General features: G+C 46.8%; 1 protein-coding gene and 1 pseudogene across 3 annotated transcripts in view; one reads left to right on the top strand and one right to left on the bottom strand.

The window, feature by feature from the left end:
* Window positions 1-21,815, top strand: part of LOC142571623 (igLON family member 5-like) — a 423,151-nt gene that overhangs the window by 285,488 nt on the left and 115,848 nt on the right. The window lies entirely within an intron of this gene.
* LOC142573431 (U2 spliceosomal RNA) lies at window positions 9,398-9,612 on the bottom strand (annotated as a pseudogene).

Raw genomic sequence — 21,815 nt, 5'->3', positions numbered from 1 at the left:
TGTCGAGTTATTTGCGAAGTATTGACTGGCCAGCTATGTCAACTGTTTATATTTTGTATAGGCAAGCTGACAGACGACAAGGAACGCTTTATCATGCACCACACAGTTGAAAACACAACAGAAAATTTCACTCTGTCGTATTTTGGGACGTTATGTTGCCCGGCGTCTGTTGTCTGACTTCTGTTGTTTGACCCCTTCTGTCTGACGGATGTAGTCTGACGTCCTGCAGTATGACGTTCTGTTGTCCTTGATCAATATTTAATGAAGAAAGTCAACGGGAAGATCTTTAGGACTAAGCAAATTTGTTAGTGCAAAAAAGTAAAAAAAAAACAAAAATTAAAAATAAATTCTCAGTGGAGCTTTTCAATTTACGACCTAACGCTTCTGAACCCAGAATCTTACCACGGCACTCACCGAATGTTACTGTACTTCTACATTTTGACCATGACAACAGTAAGAATCTCTGTCTGCGCTGGTGTTTAGACTTGTACGTTGAAAGCCAATGTGCGCTTTCACTCCGCCACGTCAACTGGAACCTCACTAGAAGAGCAATGGTGTTGTTACCATTGGCAAGTACTCAGTCAAGTGCTAGAACGTCGATTTTGCTTTACGATATCGATATCATTGAATAAATTCAGAAATAGACAGTGGGGACAGGGGACGCTGTAGGGATTGTTACTGCTAGTTTCTGCAGCTGTCTCTCGCTATTTGCACTTTTGAGCGCGCATATATTTCGTGTGGCCAGTGCAGAAGAGCTACAAAAACATTTATGGATATGTGCCTATTTAGGCAGCGTACTTGTTCTCACGGTATCTCTGCGCGGGCGCAACATAGAAGTTGCCGAGGAAATTGCGATCACATTAGCTTGCGCTGGAACGGACGCGAAATTTGTGATCAGTGACAGCAAAACTGCCATACAAAATTTTAGCAAGAGAAGGATTTCGCCCTTAGGGGCCAGAATCCTAGGGCAGAGAAAGTTAGATAGAAAAATTCAAATAATTTGGACTCCGGCGCACGAAGCCGTCCCCGGCAACGAGGCGGCCCGCGAGCTGGCTCGAGATCTCTACAGCCGAGCCGCTACGGGGCCCCTGGATGACCGAGGGAGCGGAGAGCGCATGCTAAAATATGGGGAGATTACGCAGCATTATAGATTCGCTCGTAGACTGGTATCCCCGCCAGACCCAAAATTAAACACCAGACAAGAAGTCGCGTGGAGACGACTACAAACTTATACATATCCGCACCCGGTTATGGCGAACCACATGTTCCCCGAGGCCAGGAGCGATAGATGTAATCTTTGTGGGGCTAGAGGGACCCTCGACCACATAATACGGGAACGTCCATACTCTCCCGGGGGAACGCACAATATAGGTAGTAGAGACACCTGGGAGACCCTGCTGCGCAGCTCGGAATCTGAGCTCCAGCTCCGGCTCGTCCAACTGGCTGAAGAGGCTGCTGGGATCCAAGACCTCCCAGCCTGCATCTGAGGCGGCGGCACTCGCCCCCTGACCTGCGTGTCGGGCGTTGGGTAGATCACCTTATCCGTTGGACAATAAAGTTTATTCTATCTATCTCACGGTATCGCCTGTGATAGAATACTAACACCTGAGCGACAGATATTTTCACGCAGCTTCGCGGAACAACGCAAAACTACGTTTCAGCTTGGCAAAACCTTATGCAATATTTCTGGGAAACTAACTAATGCGTCAATGAGCGACTAATGCGCCATGCAAGTCCACAACCCTGTGTGTCACATCTTACAAAATAAAACAAAATGGATACGCAGCCGTTACTGTAGATGTGACGATTTCGATCAGCGGCCGATATTGAGGAAGCCGGTATAGGGGGATTGCTGGTGCCTCGTCGTCAAGGCAAAATTACAATTGGATACGTCTACTTTAATACCGGTGCCGGTGCTATCATAATTGCCGCATTCACAGAACGCACCATTGAATACTGCGTAAGAGAAAAGTAGAGTGTACATCTTTGATGTGAAACTGACATACAATTTCAAAGCGTCGCGACGGAAAGCGCTTCTGTCCCGACGGCAGGACTTATGTCGTTGCTCTAGAAAGTAGCATATTTCTAACGTCGCGACAGAAAGTACCTATATCGTCGCGACAGAGAGTTCCTGTTGTGACCTCAGGATAGCTGTCGCGATAGAAAGCTGTTTTTGCGACTTCAGAAATCTTGTTGTCGCGACAGAACTATTCTGTTGCGACTTCTGAACTCTTAGTCGTCACGACAGAATGTTTCTGTTGCGACGTCAGAATTTGTCGTAACGTCAGAAATGTCTGTTGCAACTACAGAAACGTCAGGACCTTCTGTCGTACAACAGAAATTTCTGTACTTGCGACAGAAAGTAGTGTATTTGCGACCGAAATTTCTGCTGTCGTTTTCAACCGGATTTAGCCATCAATTTTTCCACGCAATCACTTGCTAGCTCTGAAGGTAAACAAAGAAGATGTTCGAAGCACTAGCAGCACTAGAAGTTTCAAGTGTCCATTGTTTATTAACACATAATAATCATGGAAGCCCTATGTTGTGATCCGGCATGGTAAGAGCTTCCTATTACCTTCTTTTTACGCTTTAATCATTCTCTCCTGTGCCAGTTTTGCTGTGCTAAGTAGTCATTTATCTGTGTGATATGCAGTTGCGGTTTTCCCAACCTAATCGACCTAGATGTGGCTTCACGTGCCAAAGCTTTGCCGATGATATGAGATACGACACAATAGAACTTTAACTGCTTTGGTTACTACTACGTGCAGTTAAATCTTGGTAGATGGGCGTGCCACCCACGTCCGCATCCAGATGTGGCTGGCCTAGCAGGAAATTTGCGATTTTGTGCTCACTCAAAGACGTCACAATCGCAAGTTTTAAAACGCAGCTCGGAGGCGCACATTCCTGGGTTCAGCGTTGGCGTCCGTCCTCGTAACCGGGCTAAGCAAACAGTACATATATAGCGTCGCTTCCATCTATTCCCACCAGTGTGTGAAATCCGCATATACTTAAGGCGAACGCCTTAAAGGTGGCTCATAACCCCGATCGGTCTGGAAAACGCAGCGTGCGGTTCAGAAAGTAATGTGATCTCGCCTGGCGCAGACACGCGCTCGTGCCACTGCTCGCGCGTTGGTCGTCATCGTCCTCTCCCACAGCTGGCTCCGAGGCCGCTCATCGTGTTCCAGCATTCCCATACTGCCCTTCACACTCGTGTCACTGCTCGCACGTTCGTCGTCGCACTCTTCCACAGCTGGTTCCGACGCCACTCATCATCCCAGCTGTAGTGGCTGCACGCCTACAGATAACCGACACGTGCGCTACTGCGACACGCCCCTTTGATAAGGGCTTATATACCGCGGCGCCGAGCGTAGCCGGCGCACTTCTTCCTAGCTTATCGCAGACGGTGGCTCAGCCGTGCTGGCGCTCGCCAGTCACCTTGTCCATGGAATAAAGAAATTCCTTCTGCGTGCTTTCCCTGCAACTGCCTGGTTCCTTCCGGCCTGGAAGAACACTGCACCAGCATTGCCAGACGGCCCTTCCCTCTGCGAAGGCGATGTCGGCACTGGCCCACTGCCAGTCGTTGTGGTGGTCTTGGTCTCAAATTCCTTGCCTAAATATATCGCGAAATGAAAGCACCTATCGAGCTGTGCTCAAACTTAGCATTGGGGAGTATAGCAAATGTCATAGCAAATTAGGCGACAGCTACACGAAGTAACAATAGTAGTTTTATCGGCCGTATAAACTTGTAAATATACGCATGCTAACTAACTTAGCAAGCATGCTGTCACGCGCGCATAAAAGCAGACATCGACAAATCTCACCAGATGACTGCGGTAACTCGTTGTCAAAACTCTGGCATGAGGAAACGCGGCAGCAGCAGCGATCAAAATGACATTTCTACTGTCCTGTTTATCGCTTCAACTCAAATTGAGCGCGGAGCACACACAGCACGCACAAAACTACGAGCCCCCGACGCAGATCGCTCTCAAGATACGGCTGCGGCACCGCGCGAAGCCGCCACATGCGCAGTTGCAGCCGGGATAGAACGCCGCTCCCTCTCGCTCCCGTCCCCCCCGGTGCCCCGCAGCGTTGGGTGCCTTGTGCACGATGGGATACCGCGCGCTTCCTGCCCACTTTCTTTTGCGCGGGCGAAATTTGGCCGCGATTGTCAGCTCGCACACCTTCACTCGCACATACAGAGTGGGGCGCGCGGCGACGGTATTATCTTCCCTGGACTTCATAGGGAACCTCACGGCGACGGCGGTGGTGGGAATGCGCTTCGAGTGTCCGTGAAACTGCTATGGCAATAAAATAAAGGGCACTGTAGCAAGTCTGCGACCCTAGCCAACAGAGCTTGTTGAGGGCGAAGACGGGATTTTGCTGCTTCGCATGGCATCTCTTGGACGGATGTTTTATTTAGCTTCCGTGTGAACAGCTCTGCTAAACTGCCTTTCTGTTCTTGCTTCACTATCTCGCTTTCCTTTCCTCTTTTCCAGCGATGGCTGTCAAGCTTACTTCAATCAATATTCCCTGTTCCTGTTGCATATTTATTCCCTCCTCCCGTTTATCAAGTTTTCTCGGCTGAAAGCGCTAGAAATGAAACCGTTATTTCTTCTAAATCAGGATTCAGTTCCAGCCCGGCGACGTATGCTTTCAGTTGTCAAACTGCCGCTGCTTTTGGTGACGCTTGAACTTCAGTTTGAGCGACTTCGCAATTTTTTTTATCTAAGGGGAGAAAGAAAACAGGAAGAGAAAGGTAGGATTTTTCTTTTCTTTATTTTTTGCACGCCCTGAGTATCTTGTTTTCCCGGAAATTGGTTATTCCCTCCATCAGTCGTACACGACGCAAACAGCGAGGATAGCGTGAGAACCGAGCGAGCGGAAAGAGTTGCGTATTTCCTATTTCCCGTACGTCGTACGTGAGTCTCACTTTCCAAACGCGGTGGCGTGGAAGCGGTCGCCTAGGAAAGAGAGCCGGTCGTATCAGCAGCGCTGGGTCGTGCAGGAAAGCGGCACTCCGCACGGAACCGACGAACGGGTGGCACACTGGAAGGACTGTTAGCGCTAAAAGCATTACTCGATAATGCTTTTAGCCTCCCTCTCTCGGCGCCCTTGAACAGTAATGCTCAAGATAGATGATCTCTAAGCTTCGCGATGGTCACTGTTGGCCGCCCTCAAGACCTGAGCTGCTCTTGACGACGTCCACCTCGGTGCCGGCAGGCGCTCTCGGTTCCGCGTGTTTATTTCTTTGCCCGCTTCCTGGAGAAGGCTCAGCCGCAGTGTCGATGAAGCGCCCCTTTTCGGCGAGATCACAGCCCCACCGCCTAGTGCCTGGCTGGTGACAAATGACACTGCTGCTACGTAGTGTCGCCGAGAACGCCTTCGATTGAAGGAGCAAAGTAAAGAAAAAAAATGTGGTGTGCTTTCTACCGCTGTAATGTTAGCCGTCGAGGGCCTAATTATTCTCCGATGGGGTGGCTGCCCCCTTCTCTATGCCAAGGGCTTCGAAGTAGGTGACAGAAAACGGAAGTGGATGTCAAGAACTTGCAGCGTGAGGTTCCTGTCACTTGCGTAATCATTATACTGCGCTACTGCGCGGCGCGAATTCCGCCATGCCTGCGCAAGATTAGGTGACGGCTGGGCCTCAATAATGAAGAAAAAGAAATTAAGGAAAGCCACTAGGGTTGCGTGAGTCTGCTGCATAACGAATGGATAAAGCTTTTTTTTTTTTGCTTTCATTCTGATCCAATTTTGCTTGCATAGAGCGCTTTTCTGTGACTAGATCATTGAATCCGCGCAACAAATTGCGTTTTTATTACATTTTAGAGCATCATTTGTCTGTGTATTTCTGGTTATCGGAATCCCATAAGAGCTTTTACATTCAGCTGTCTTTATATACCCAAGAAAGGACTGTCATCCCTCGCCCAAGGAGAGTTAGCGCGCCTTCATACCGACAGCAAGAAGTTGGGCCTCTGACGACCTGTCAAACTTTACGTTTGTTGCGCACTTAGTAACGTGCAAAGTATTGCATGAAGTGACTTCGCGTTTCGGAAGATGGCGAAAGGCGGGCACGTTTTCTAAACTTTCTCCAATTTGTTATCCTATACTTGGGGAGTGGAAAGGAAAGAGAGGAAGAAGACGTGAGTCTAGCTCAACCACAAACACTGTACAAGGTGCAGCGTATCTACAGGTGAGCAGTGAAGTACGTCACCTTCATGCACGGAAATAGACCGTGTGTAGCCTTCTGGAGTCGTGAGCCCTGAAGTCAGGACCTTTGCTTCAGTAAATGTCCCTCCATGAAGGTATGCGCTCAGCAAGCCCTGGGGCTGTTTGTACGTATGTATGCTTCACGTGTGCCCGACAATAGCGCGAAATTTGTCTGGTAGCAATGCTCCCAAAGGAACCTGCATAAATCCACAAGTCCACAAATGCGACTTTCTATGTAACCAGCACAAATAACAAGCCTCAACATTAATTTGTGTAACATAATACTGTTGACCATCTGCCACATATCAGGCACTTCAGCACTTAGTTAAGGCGTCTCAGCCTTGAGGGCTGAGGGCTCTTCGAGAACATTAAGCAGTAGCTGCAAGATTATAGGGGGGCTCCCAAATGTGCTGCTGCTTTCCTCTAGCAATGGTATGTGACTGCTACAGGTAATAGGCCAACAATAAAGTGGTAGCAGGAAAGTAGATAATAAAACGGCTACTAAATTTAACGCGGGAAATGTGAACAGGAAGGGGAGAGGAGAAAGATAAGAGAACGCGGTTATAGCCGTATGCAGCCGCCTTTTCACGTCTCTGCTATAAGTAAAAGAAAACAAGAACTTCCGCCATGATGGAAGGAGCAAATGGCAGTGCTGGAGACGACGAGCACCTGGTGCCTAAGATATCAGCTGCGACACTACTTTCTGTTCGATGCATTTTCCGAGCACGTGGACTCCACCAGTTGTTCTCGGTGCGTCGGCCGAGTAGTGTCCAAGCACAGACGCAGATGGCGGAAGGGCCGAGGGTGCGAAGGGACACCCTTTCTTTTACTGTTTTTCCAGTCGCCTCATGGGCGTAATCTGGGACTCACACGAGCTCGGACCGACGGCGCTGATTACCTCAGCAACCGATTCGCCTCCTTGCCAAGTCCTTCTCGTCGCCCGCTCGGCACTAATGTGCAACCGCGTGCCGCTACCACTGGGGAGCGCTGCATTCACCAGCGACACCGGAAATGAGGGCGAGGCTGCCTCTTTAGCCTGGTGCCTGCCTCACCGACTGCCGTTTGTGTGTCTTCCGTAGTTTTTTTTTCCTTACACCGGATCGCATTGGCGACCCACTTTATCTAGTCGCTCGTAACGCGGCTGCGGGCCTCACAGGAACACTTCCTCTCTTTCACATCTAGGTCGCTCTCTACTCCTGTTACTTTTACAACTGAAGCCGATAGTAACCGGAAATTTGCCACTTCATATATTCTTTTTTTCCTCCATTCTTTGCTTTTTTCTGTTATAAGTCCACATTCCCTGTGCTTGCGTAAGCATTAGGTGTCAAGGTCGCTGCTTGCTCGTGGGCGAAAGGTCCTAGTACGTGCGCGGACAGACAGCCTGCAGAAAGAATCGAGAGAATAGGCGGCCTGATTTTCCCTCATTTGCGTCCGGAGAGTTTGCACTCTAAAGCACCGAACTGTCTCGACACAGTTGTGTTTCATTATAATCAGGATGAAAAGATGCCTACATGGCTGTGATGGCAATATTGAAAATCTCTGTAGCGAGAAAACTAAGAAGAGTGAAGGAAACGATGAAGCTAATGTTTTCACGGATGGGGAAATCATGTTAGTTGGTTAAGAGCAGACCCTACTTTCGTTGAATTCACTATGAAGAGAAATTAAGGTGATTCACCACAGACAGTATCCAGACGCAGTATGCTTCACGAGATGTGTTTGGTGCTGATCTTTGCTCCTAGATCAATTTCGGATACTAATGTATGCACATTGTCAAAATTGTATGAGACGGGTAGCTCGCGATCGCTAGGCACACTACAGGGTGTTTAATGGAGTTCCTGTGGTGGGTCATAAGGTTGAAAGCCCCGGAGAACGAGAAGAACTCTCGTACTCGCCATCAAATGGCGTGGAGTGTTAGAAGCGCCACGCAAACCGCATTAAAAAGCCGAATGACATTCATCTAGTGAAGGAGTAGATCAGCCATATACTTTTGAGAAAGACTGTATATGCATATACAAGGCAACGTCTAGGCTGACCATGCTGGCATAGCTGAACGCGCCACTTCGAGAGAAATGATCCAGATACCTTTCTCCAGACAAGACGCAGCCACACTTTTATTAGCACATGCTTGGCGTCTCCGGCGATCCCTTCAGACAGATGCAAGCCACCAGTACGGATTACTATAGAATGTAGATCCATCATAGGAATTTTACATGCTGCGACGCCTCAACAGACGACACCAGTCACGCCTACAGCATCAGACTCAATGTCTCTTACACGAGCTCCTTCAAGTGCAAGATGCAACTGACGGACTCCCCAATGTGCACTGGATACAACGCCCCTGATGACCTGTGCGACTACTGCCGCTATGCGTCAGACAGACAGTCTTTGAAGGCGGGACTAAACCTTCAAGGGGTCTCGAGCTTGGAATTGCGTCACCTTCTCGGCCCGTGGCAAAGCACCACCTGTGCGTTTCAGTTTCAGTTTATTACCCGCCACTAAAGCGCTGTTGACGTTCTTGCAGGCCACAAGCCTTAATGAAGCGTTGTAAATATCGCTACGGTGTAATTGTATATGTGCGCATGTGACTGTATGTGCTGTTAAGTGTTTATCAATGAATCTATGATAATCATCACCTAGCATCTGGAGAAGCATCTCAGGCGAAACGCCAGGCTAACATTTCCAGCGTATCATTAAGGCTTGTTTCTCGCTTACCTCTGTACGTGCATATGTGCACATAAACCAAGTCCCTCCTTTCTACTAATTTTTTTTCACCCACTCAGCAGTGAGAACGTAGATACTGCCATATTCACGGGGCAGGAAATAGATAAGGTTGCAAAATCTGCTCGCTCGCCTGTTCCTTAGACATCAGAGGAGGTATTCCGTAAGAGTCCACCTCGTGGACATCTCCATTTCGTCTGCTGTTGAACTTCTGATCGGTTGGGCTGGGTGGTGCGTCCGCGGCAGCAAGGTGCCGCAGCCAATCAGCATTTTAGCAACAGAAGAAATGGACATGTCCACTAGGTGGGCTCTTACAGAATAAAGCCGAGTCAAGCTTGGCGCATTCGGCTCAAGACGACGTTCTCCATCCGCATTACGTACGCTGCTACTTTAGAGCGAAGATGTATATGGCTGGGTTCTGGAAAAAAAAATGCGTGCGTCTATCGAGCCGCGTAGATCGAGAATTTCTCCCCATACGTGGGGCGATACCGAAGATAGCGCAATACCGGGCCGACCCGCGGCGAAGGTGATACATTAAGATGATACATTAAGATGACACATTAAGATGATACATTAAGCATTCCCCCAACTTGCAAAAATAGGTTTGAAATTTTAGATCTGAATACAACCCGTAGCAGATATTCAGCTGATAAGAACAGATACTACACTTTGACCCGCGTTGGCCATGTCTAACGTTCGCACCGCCCCGTCTTTGCCGGCGTTCCAAGCTCTTGCGTATCTCCTTTCCTTTCCTTCCGCTCTCCCGTGGTGGCGGTCTCGTAAGCGTTCTGCCCGCCAGGACCACGAGGCGGAAAGAAATGCGAACCGTCTATGCCGCCCCGATCCCGTAAACTTCAAACGTTTCACCGGAGCAACCACCAGGTTTCATAGGGAGTTTGTGGGGAACCAATTTTGTGGGCCTGTGTTGTGACTGCTTGTCGTTTTCGAGTGACCTGACTACCATTACTGCACTGCGGGACGTCGATAAACGCACGATCGCCTTGGCAACGGTGAAGCAGTGTGTGCCCTCGGAGTGCGGTCAGGTGCGTGTCAGTTCTAGGTGCCGGGACTCGTTAGTAAAAAGGTGTCGCGTTTTGCAACAACGTATCGGTATGCACACCCCTATGGCTCATCACCTTCCGAGGCTCAATGTCGTGGAGGGGCGGCTACTCGCGCCATGCCTTCCATTTATGTGCACGCGGGGTTTGACGCACGACAATGGAAAGTTTGCCATTAAGGGGCCTACGTACATACCTTCGCTGATGATCCACCTTCACAGAGTGAAATGGCACTGAACTTTTTTGAGGCTAGGTTGCGTGCACAAAAAGTGAACATAAAAGGAGAGATGGTACAGTGCATAGTGGCATAATTGGTGGAGCAGCGCACTCGTCCTATAAGGAGCAGGAACCTCATCGGGGTTACGTGGTATCTTTTGATTGGCTTTACGAATTTGTCCCTCTGAAGCAGAATACGAACACCAGATTCGTGCTCCCTGGCAATAAAACAGCTGCATTCTGATAGGTCTCTCTTGGTTTCAGCCTCTGTCGGCTCCTTCAGTAGTTCACTAAGTCGAGCTCCTGGGTTTTCATTGTTCGTGAAGTACGTATTTAGGGGTTGGAATAAATATTGGGAACCTGAGTATCAAAAACAATTTGTAAAACGAACGAACAACGTAGGCGTGCCTGAGCCCGGAGCTAGCATTTCAGTTTCGCTCACTCTTGTAATATTACTTGCGTTGTGTTCAGGAAGCGTGTGCATAAACATGCACGATCTGGTTTGATTAGGTGCTGCATCATTTAGTGCCGAACCCGTTCCAGCGTTCATATGTCATTGTACATGAACGCAAAAAAAAAGAACTTGATGACGCGCATTTATTCAAGCAGCCTTTGCAACACTATGAATTCATTGAACTAATATTATTAGAAATAAAAAGTCCACAATGTTGGATTTGCCTTTATTATTAATTCAGAAGCGAATTCCAAAAGGACCTTCTTCTGCAAGGCTTAAGAATTAAGCTCGAGACTCTAAAATACCGCAATCTTCTCTAAACAGACGATAATTTTGAGCGTCGTTCAGGTTCGCGCACATTATTAGATGTTTTTATATTTAGATGTTTTTATTCTTTTATTTCATTTTCACCGCTTTCTTTCTGCCTTTTCCCACGCTTTCGCTTATCACCATGGGACGCGTGCACAACAGGGGCGCGTTCGCTGGAGAAAAGGGAAAAGAGCCTAGGTGCTAAACAGTGCTATTTAAAAGCGCGTCAGCGGGCGACGCGTTCGTGAAATATTTATGAGATTTAGCCGCCGTCCTTCATAACCAAATCATGGTAAATTGAGGAAAGCCTTTTCTCCATCAGGCGTTGTCTCTTGCCGCGCTATGTGGTTTTGGCTTTCATCGCGTTAGGAAAATCGCGCCCAGCGTGTGAGGCAGTGCACGGCATTCTTTTGTTGCTGCTGAAGAGCGGGCGCGATGCTGCGTCGGCGTTTGCGAGACGCTATTTTTATCAAAGCTGAGGTCGGTGCCATTTCATTACTTTTCTTAGGGTTGACCCGCAAATAAAGCAGTGGGCTTTGTGAGCACCCCAGCTTCTAAAAACAAGAAAAGAAAAAGAAAATGAGACGGGAATGAAAACCGCGTGAGGCCTTATTGCGGCTGTAGTGTTGTGAGAGGAAGCCTTCTACAGGCGTCACACGTTGCAGGCGGCGATGAGGGGATTTAAAGTTTGCGATTAACACTGTCTGCCTTGCTGCATTCATTCGTGTCGTTTTCGTTGGCTCGTCCTCTCAGCTTTTGTCCGCTAAATTCAGCCATGAGAGCGATGCTGCACGAAGTGTCATAACGGCGACGTTCATGCATTATGTCGCTCCAAAATTTCCATGAAGGCAAACGATGTCTGAGGATTACTGCTTTATTAACGTCCTGTAAGCCATGACATCCACCCGCATTCCGTGGAATCCTGTTTAACCAAATATAATTTACGTTTTTTTTAACTTTTTTTTAATAAAAGAAAGTTAGCCTTAGAAGAACAGACATGCTGCTATTAAAAAGCGAAACAAAACGGCACAATAGCGGTAAGATTCTCGGCTATGGCCTTTCTAAAATTTTGTAAACTGTAATAATGATCGATTAGCGCGTTGAAAGTTTGAGTGCACCGTATCAGCTTTTGACGACCCGGTTGGAAGTGTAATTCTGGTAATCCGCGGAAAGCTGAAATATTAGCGGCATTGAAAGAATCGTCACAGTAACGAGTAATGAGAGGCTAACGCTACAAGCGGTGCCCGAATCTATTTTGCTTCCAATTCACGCGAGCATGAGCAGAAACTGAGTCACATTGCCTTTGCGTAAAACATATACAAAGAAGTACAGTAGAATGAAAATATCCAGGGGGGAAGCGCAGCCGTTTCTTTCTTTCTTCTTTCTTTGTTTTTAGTCCACGTCCACGTCTATTTCACTAGGTAGTTTATAATTATAGAATTCTACTCACTATAATCGCGCTCTACTGACAGAAGCAGTGTACGCTTCTCGGTTAGGTTCAACAGGAAGAAAAAATATATTTTTTTTTACAGCAGGTTTTTGAAATAAGAAGAGATCATGTAAAACGTCGGAATGAAAAAGCGGTCACTAAATTAAATATTGTTCTATTTCAGTTGCGCCAACTAGTAATTGCTATCTAGTCTTTCTCGTCTCCGTCGCGTTAGGGTATATCCAAGTTAGCGCAATGTCACTGTAGTGAACGTCCTGTCACGACTTCGAAAATGGAAAAAAAAAAGATGTAGCGTTGGAAGGGCGCCTATTACTAAGCGCAAGCTTTCAGGCTGGTTCGGAGTGCGTGCCTAAAACGTTGCACCAGGACATGCAAAACAGGAAGTCGTTTTGCGCGTGGTGGTGGCAGCGATTACCACGGTGTGGCTGTTCTTTGCGCAGTGGAGGCCCATCACGCTGTGCGTTCACTGTTTGATGACGGAGCGGAAAATAATAATTTAAAAAAGGAACTGTCGCGTTTACGAGCTCTCGTTCTGTAACATTATCAGCGCGTACCGAGCTCTGCCGGCAGCTTAATCCGAGGTAAATGCCGACACATGGCACCGCAGGGGCGCTTTTGCGAGCGAGCCAGCGACGATGCGGTGTGTTGCTGCGCACGGCACTGCCGTTCCCCCTCGCCGATGACATCCGTACGCACTTACCGCAGAGTGCGCGGACGAGCGTGACTGGCATCGGGGACACGCCACCTTGCTCTCACGAGAGGATTACAGTGTACCTGTAAGAGGGCGGAAAGAAGTGAGGGGGCAAGGGCAAAGGGGGGGGGGGGGGGTGTGTGCTTGTGAATGTAGAGAGGGGACATTCCAGAATAAGCTATCCAAAGACATCAGGGAAATAATTGTTCGTTTCCACACAAGCAACAAAGCAGAAAGTCGACATTGATCGAACTCCACCCGTCAGGGAATTGTAAGAATATATATATAAATAACAAATTAATGTAAAACCGTCATTTACTCTTGGTTCTTCGGTATTGATGGTGCGGTCGGTACTTAAATGAAATGGGAAACCTATGTGAAAGTTGTAGCCCCAGCGTTCGCGAAATGTTGCATTAGTATATGACAATGAAATAGAACTAAGTGGGCTTGGCATAAAACGATGACAGCTCGAATTATGCGAACTGGACGTCTCTGACGTGCTATTCTTTCGAGCACGCAAAGCAAGAGCTTCCAAGAGAACAACAACATTCGCTGTCAAATCGTATGTGTTTTTTTAAGTGTTGATTGTGCGGTGTTCTTTCTGTCTGATCCAGAAATATTGTGCTCGTAATGTCTAGCCTCTGGTTTTAATGAAATCGACAATAAGAACACTCAAATGAGTATCCTCTTGTGAAAGGTGAAATTGCAATTTGCTGCCTCACTCTTCTCTAAAAGTTTCATCACTAGGTCACGTGAACACAAACTAATGCGTTCTCGAATATTTCGAAGATTTCTAATGCTTATTTGTATTGCTTTATTGATTAAGGCAGAGTTATCAACAAGACAAAGCGATTGGGTGACAAAATAGACAGGGATTTTAAGCAGTCAAGAGCCCAGTTGGCTACGCTACGCGGGGGAAGGCAAAAGGCGAGATAATAAGCACAGTTGGTATGGACGCGATTACAGCCAAATATTTATTCACTGGGAATACATTTAAGTACTGTAGTAGAGACAGCAACGTACCATTCGTTTTCAAAGAATAAACGAAGGTTAAATATGAGGAGAGTCAGGAGGAATGTCTGACCCATCATGCTTTCGCCTGCTACTGAACATAAACAACAAGGAAATACTTGCAAGAGCTGAAGAGCTTGTTGGTGACCACGTACACGAAGGCGATTATACGACATGTCAAAACGGGGTACATGAATGAGAAGCGTAGTGAAAAAAAGTACAAGAAAAACATACTTCAAAACTTCACTTCAAATTATATAGAGTGGTACTGAGTAAGGGATTTCATAACTACGCTAAAAATAGGATCAATTAAAAAACACACGTAACTAATAGAACGTCAAAAATGCGCATATTACCTGTTTCTAGGTAGGCTTAGGCCAGTTAATAACTTTTTATTTCCTCGTTATTAGGATGTTGGTTTCGGCATGTTTTGCGGTTTTCATATCGAAAGCAGCGTGCCGGTCCTGTCGTTTGTGCTGCTTTCATTATAAAATCTGCAATCACTGCATACCACGAACCTTCGGAGCGAGAGGTGAAAAAGCGAGTAATGTAATCATGCATGTCTCTTCTAGCGAAGCAATGCTTATCTTTCAGAATTTACTCGTTGCCTACAGCATTGACAGTTATGTCCATACCACATCACATATTTAGTAAGAGCACACATGCATAATATTAGTGTGTCGAAAGGAGACTTCCCACGCAAAGCTTATTGGGCGAGCACTATTTCCATGGTTCTCAGTACCGACTGGGCTTCCGTTGGAAGGTTAATACGAAACACTTACGAAAAATGATGCGAGCGAGGCGCAATGCGGGCTGTAGCACCAATTGCAGGGAAGCTGCGAGTTTGACAGAGCACCGGAAATAGATATTGTGCTTCGTCGTACATAGAACCGGCTTTGAATTTACATCACGATCTCAAATGCGTGTAAGGGCACTTCAAGTGGAAAAACGCTTGAGCAGTAAAACTTTTGTCGAAGTCTTTTCTTTTTGCAGAATAAGAAAGTTGAGAACTTTTCTTATTACACATATTGTCCTTCAATGCGTAGCTTGGCGGTGTCTCATAGTTTAATATTCCAGTCACGTATGCGTAAGGTACAACGTGCACTGCCTTTCTTTAAAAAAATTGATTCTCGCATGCTGCAATAACTCTTATATTTCGCTCGCACTTCTGCAAATAACTTTCTTTGCTTCCGGCACCCACCATATGTTGCTGTTTTTTCTCACTATAGCTTTAGTAACGCGCAACTGGTTGCCATCAGCCCATGCGCATATCCTCCATTCCTATTCGGCCTTGGAAAACCCCCAAGGAGAAAGCCGCGAAGGGGAAGGTTTCTTTCGAAACAACAATGTTTCGTTGGCGCTGGATAAAGAAACGAACGCACAAGTACGACTCGCTGCCTGCAAGATGAGAGCGTAGCTAGATGCTCCTTCAACGCGCCCGGGCCCCATCTGAGGCGTGCGCGCATAGCGCGCAAGATTTCTCGGTATACACAATACCGAAAAAGTGCATCCTCTATAGCCGTGCCCTCCTCTACTCTCCTCCTGTCTCTATTTGACTGCGCGAACAGCGGTTGGAGGACGTTGGAGGTTGTCGGCTGGTGCGAGCAACCGGGATGGCGCTTGCTGCAGAGAAAAAAAAAATGGGGGTTGGGGTGGGGGGGGGAGGGCAGGAGCGCGACCATGGCAGGCAATCTGCTTCAGAGCGTAGCGGGCGGCTCGCTCCTAATTTACATTTTATATGCGCCGCTAAGAACCAGAGCAACCAGGCGCTAAGCGAAACGGTATGGAAATGTTCCATCTCAGGTGCCGGGAGTTCCGCTTTTGCTGCTGTCGTCGCCGCCGCGGTTGACGCCGAGACGACGGGTGTCTTTTGTTTACTGCTTTGTGCGTACGCCGTCACGCTGCTACTCAGTTTATGCTTTTCTTCAGGATTCTTTTCATCACCTCGCTGTTTACTGGACAGGTCTCCGGAATCCCTTATAAGCGCTGGCGGGGAGTGAACGCAACATGTCGTGTTTTCTTTGATGAACACAATCGCGGCCTCCTTCAGTGCAAGCACTAAAGCTGGTCAAACCGACTTTCAATAGAATATCAACGGGTCCGGTTTCTCAGTGCAATTGAGATCTCAAATTTTTGCTCTAGTTCTTTGTTTTTGGCGCGGCTATTCAAATAGGTGATCTAAAATACTCGGAACCAGTCTGAAAGCTACATTAGTTTTTTCCCACATATTACTTCGTGCATACATTTACCTTAAAAGAATTTTAATATAGCAGATTCACGAAGGGCCCTTCGGCCTATAACATGTACGAATATGGTATATATAAGTGAAGGCTTGGTCGCAGTCTGAACGGCTTGCGAAGTCCTATACATTTGTTTCAGCTGAAAGGCGAATATAATGATTCCGGTAATATGACAGCGGTGAGTCAGATTTGCAAATTTTATGAAGAATGTACAAGCATGCTTTATCTTGAGAAATATCAGCACAAAAGGCTAATTTCGTACGGCCGGCTTCCTTCATACAGTATTATAGGACTGACGATTTGAACTGAGGAATGCAACACAATGCGCGACCCGTCGCCAAAATTCCGTGCCTATGATGCGCAGCTCCTGGGCGCAGGTCTAGAGTTTCATTTCAATGCTGCGGTGAGTGCGCTTCAACTTTGCCTGAATGAAAATCGTCTGGTCCGTTTGAATACAGGCGGTTCATACTAGAGTGCCAGGCAGTAATAAGTAAGCTGCATGCCCTCAGGTATGCTATAGGTGCTGCTTCGATACCATAAAAGCCGCCATCAGTCAATTGGTCGCTGGCGGTTTTCGTCGAGCATGGTTTGACGAATGCAATTTAAAACTGTTGACTTTTCTCTCCCTGCGTGCGCGTGCGCGCGCTCAGACGGGTTTTGAGCTAAGCCTCGTTTGTTCAACATTCCTCGTATTTTCCTTTCTCGGTGAACTGAAAGTGCGTGCTTCTATCTTCGCTCCTTCATCTTGTGCCGCGGGGTCCTTTCATTTTCGGCCGTGCCACAAACGTCCTTTTGTTGCCTTTGAGGCCCGCGGCCGTGGCTCGTTTCCGAGTATGATTTCGGCCGCGGGACGTCATTCCCGACGGAAGTCGTTTAGTCGCCGGCCGCTTGTCGCTTCATCTCTTTTATTGCCTTTCCTTCACTATCACGCCAACACCACCGCCTTCGTTGCCAGCTTCACTGACGCGTCATTACAACTTTTTTTTTTTCGCTTCTCATCCGTTTCGCTTTGACCAGGCGTGCAAGTGAAGCCTCGTTGTTCTGACAGACCGGAAAGTGTTAGGCAAGGTCGTGAAGCGTGTTGATGTGTCTCCTCTATTTATCCCTCACAGTCTTCTGTCCCTTTTTTCACCTTAGTTTCAGACGGGGTTCGTTCTCCTGCGCCGGCAATGCTTTCACGGCTCGCTGGTGACTTCGCGGGTGCAGTGTGCACGGTAGACAGTAATCAGCGCTAATTCGCACTAGCTCGCACAGCGTCCTGTAAGAATGACATTGATCACGAGCGCTCCTCCTAAAATAAAAATTCGTTATCTTTTGTACTTGCAATAAGGTGACGATATTTGACATCCGATAATGAGCACTAACTATCTTTGTGCGCTCCGTAGTAATTGTTCTTCCCCAACCATTAGCATGAAACGAGAATGAAGACGGAATGTTAGGATAGTCGTGCAAGTCAAAGTTACGCGCGATAAATCAACGGAGACAACAACAACAACAATAAATGCGCTCCTGAATAGTTTCGAAATCTGCAAATGATGGGGGCTTTAATGAGTAAAAAACCTTGCGCTCCTGAATAGTTTCGAAATCTACAAATGATGGGGGCCTCAATGAGCGAAAAATCTACATTCTCAACCTGAACTGTATGCTTTATAAATATGCCTCTGTTCAGTGTATGCATCAACAACCAGAATCCTTCTTGCAAAATTTTTTGTGTGACTCACTGGCTTTACACGCTGCAAATGACACGAACGTTTTAGGCGTCCATTAATATGTGTTGCGCGGCATTGTTGGAAGCTTTACTGATAAGTTCACTGATTAAAAAAAGAGTGACTTGTAATATTTATGGCTAGATGTGCTGAAGTCGCTATAAACTTCATTTCTTCTTTATTTATTTATTTATTTATTTATTTATTTATTTGCTTATAGACCCAACACAGAGGTATTACACAAGGGTTGGGGTTACAACAGTACTTAAACATTATTGGTTAAAGCAAGAAAATCGCTGAGACTTCTGCTGTGAATGCAGATGCAATGGTGCTGGCAGCGACGTCGTTAGGAAGGCCGTTCCTTATACGACATCGATATTTTTGTAGTCGCATTGCTGTTTGCAGTTCGGCTCGAGAAATAGCAAAGTGAAACAAGGTCCGGTTATTTACGATGAAGATCGATGAACTAATTTATGATAGGTCTGTGAAACCGAACAACTAGCTTCAAGGGAAGCCTAGCCGTTTATAACTCTCTCGAACATCAGCCTTACAGATAAGACCTATTATCGAACCAAGGTAGCATAGTTTCTTCCAAGTTTCCTGGTCATTGCGGTATCTCCGGCAACGACCTCACTGACGAAGCTGCTAGGAAAGCACACGAAGAAGCAACCCTTGTTTCTATACCTTTATCGCGGACCGACGCAGCCCAACACTTAGGCAAGCTAGCGCACTCTTTGACATTGGAGAAGTGGCACACACCTGAATTCACTCAACATCGTTTGCATTCCCTCGATCCCGCTATGCAACTGCGGCTGTTACCAGGTCTTCCGCGAAATGAGGAAACAGTGCTGTGCCGCTTACGTTTGGGCGTCGCATTCACCAATGCATATGCATTTTTTGATTGGAATGACTGATAACGCCGACTGTAATGCCTGCGTTGTCGAGGAAACTACAGAACATCTGCTGTGCTACTTCCCATCTTTTCAAAACGAAAGACATGACCTCTGCACAGCTCTCAATCAGCTACATAGAACACCGTTCACCTTGAAGAAGATCTTGGGACCATGGCCTCGCATATCGCAGCTACAAAAGGCCACAAAAGCTCTGCTGCAATATTTGAAAGATACCGGATTGAGTCAGCGTCTGTGATCCGGACTGAGTGACCGACTGATATCCCCAGTGGACTTTCTCTGCTTTTAATCTTTCCGTCCCCCTTTCCCTTTCCCCAGTGCAGGGTAGCCAACCGGGCTCAGTCCTGGTTAACCTCCCTGCTTATCATTTATCATTTTCTCTCTCTTCCAAGTTTCCTCTCACTTGGCCTATTTTCATAGGCGTTTCTGCGCGGAAGAGTTAGTCAAAATATGCTCGGATCAACTGATGATCCCAAATGGATACTACTTTTCTTGAGAACATTATAGTTAGGCAAGAAAACGAAATGCTGTGACTAATACCAAATTAAAACGGGTGCACGCATGTTCCTCGAAGAAACGCGGAATAAAGTTGTAACAAATTAGTTCTGCAGAATTCCACAAGGTGGACGAAAGTTCATGAAACAAATCTACATCCACCCGAATGTAGTGCTGTGACTAATACCAAATTAAAACGGGTGCACGCATGTTCCTCGAAGAAACGCGGAATAAAGTTGTAACAAATTAGTTCTGCAGAATTCCACAAGGTGGACGAAAGTTCATGAAAGAAATCTACATCCACCCGAATGTAGCGCGAAGCTACAAAGGAAATCCACACGGGTTTCTCAGAAACAAATCCGGGACCAGGACGGATTTTTGTTCAACTACAAAGTTTTGTTTCTAAAAAATGCTTGTGCATTTCATCGGTAGCTTGGTGCTACATACGGGTGGATGTAGATTTCTCCTTTCATTGAAAAAGTTGAAAGCGGCTAGTAAAGAAGCGCGAGGCACGATTGTGCAGATTTGTGGGCTGGTCTTTCAATTAAGCACCGATTTCGATGCTTCCTGTTCGGGAACCGCTAGCTCCTCAGTTTTACAAACTCTACCGATGCATTTGGCAAAAGCAACACTTGCACTCACGACAGGCCAACCTTATTTCTTTAATCAGCGCATTCTTTGTAGAAGGTAGCTGCGTTTACTACTGTGATAATCTCCTTATGAACGGAAACGTGACCTTGACTGAGAAGTATCGTAGTTATTCATTCCGTTCGCAAGAGGCATTATTACTTATGACATCTTAGACAGACCGCCCCAGTGCGTACCGGGGGGTCCTGGTGCGCCGTTTCATCCACCCATCCTCGCCACACGGAGCCCCGAAGCGAAGCGATGCGATTTGCCGAGCATGCCACTAGCACCTGCTCTGGAGTGTGCCATCCTAACCAAAGCACGTCCGTATGCTTCTTCCTTCCTTTTCCTCCTCCTCCTCATACGTTCTGTTGATAGGTGGTGTGTGTGAGGACGGATCCACTGAACGGCACTATACACAAAGCAGAACCTGCTGTTCGCTGTACATTAAAAGAGGTATCACCCTCATGACGACTCTTTCTTTAACCTATGTTCATAGCAACCTGGCTTGTGTTTCCAGCAGCCACCTCGAATATTTCGATGCTGGTCGTACAAGCGCAAAATCATTCCATTTCTGACCATTTCTTGAAACGACAATGGCGCTCCGCGCTCTTTAATCTAGGAAACCTTTTTTTATTATTATATTTTCATAGTTACACTGTTCGTTTTATTATTTGTTACACTCCCATCCCATCTCTACCGCTTAAAAATCTACCTCAAGCTTATTTCTCCAATATCATTTAGCGTCGCCTAGCATCCAAGTTCTTAATCTAGCCAAGCCTCAAAAAGAAAAAGAAAGAAAGGAAGGAAGGAATGAAGCCACGAGTGAGCTTATCACCACCACGCTTGAGCGTCCTACCTGAAAAGGAGCTGTGTTGCGAGCTTGAAGCCGTATCTCGTCTTCTTTTTTTTATTGTTCATTTTCGGCATTCGCCGCCCTTTCGACTGCTTTTTCCTTAGCGGCATTTTCAATTACTGCAACATGCGCCCTTGTCTGCATGGACCACGCGTCGTCGGGAACGTGAATCCTAAACCGTGAACAAGGACATAATCTTCTAAATCAGGCTCAACACCGGGCTGTAAACTACATACGATTCAACTAAACGGTGCCCGTTCTTTGCACGAAAATTGTTCCGCCATAAGCGTGTATTTTAGACAACTCGCGGTAGCCGGTCTCTGCGAATGCACTCTATTACTAGCCCGCTAAATGCAGTCTGAAAACGAGAGCGTCTTTTCGCAAGAGCATTTGTGGAGGCGGAACAACAGCGCTTTACGTCTGTGAAGTTATTCCAATGATCACTTTAAGTTTCGTTCTGCTATTTTAAAATCTTCATTTTCTGTTTTGTTGTCTTGTTTTCTTTCGTGGGGCTTCTGTAGACGAGATACCAGAAGAAGAAAAATAGAAAACGGTGGCATCTATTACTTTTTTTCTTGCGTGACAATCCTGGTGCTAACGGAACCGTGAAATAGGCCCACTTCGCATACTTCCTTTTCGGTATACAAACCCTAGCAGGAGCTATAGGGTGCGATGTTTAAGACCCTGCGCTCCTAGCATTATCTTCTTTGCTCAAGAGGCCAACATAACCTTGCTCGTGAATTTCTTATGACTTGCCTCGTGGTTAGCCGACGGTGTGAAATTGGCGGCGGACTCGTCGAGCGAACTGTTGTTGCTGGTTTTCTTTGTCAGTGAGCTCTGCCTTACTGCTTTTGACATAAATGTTC

This window comes from Dermacentor variabilis, chromosome 2, assembly GCF_050947875.1.
Source record: "Dermacentor variabilis isolate Ectoservices chromosome 2, ASM5094787v1, whole genome shotgun sequence".
Classification (NCBI taxonomy): Eukaryota; Metazoa; Arthropoda; class Arachnida; order Ixodida; family Ixodidae; genus Dermacentor; species Dermacentor variabilis.
This window is presented reverse-complemented; position numbering and strand designations above follow the sequence as displayed.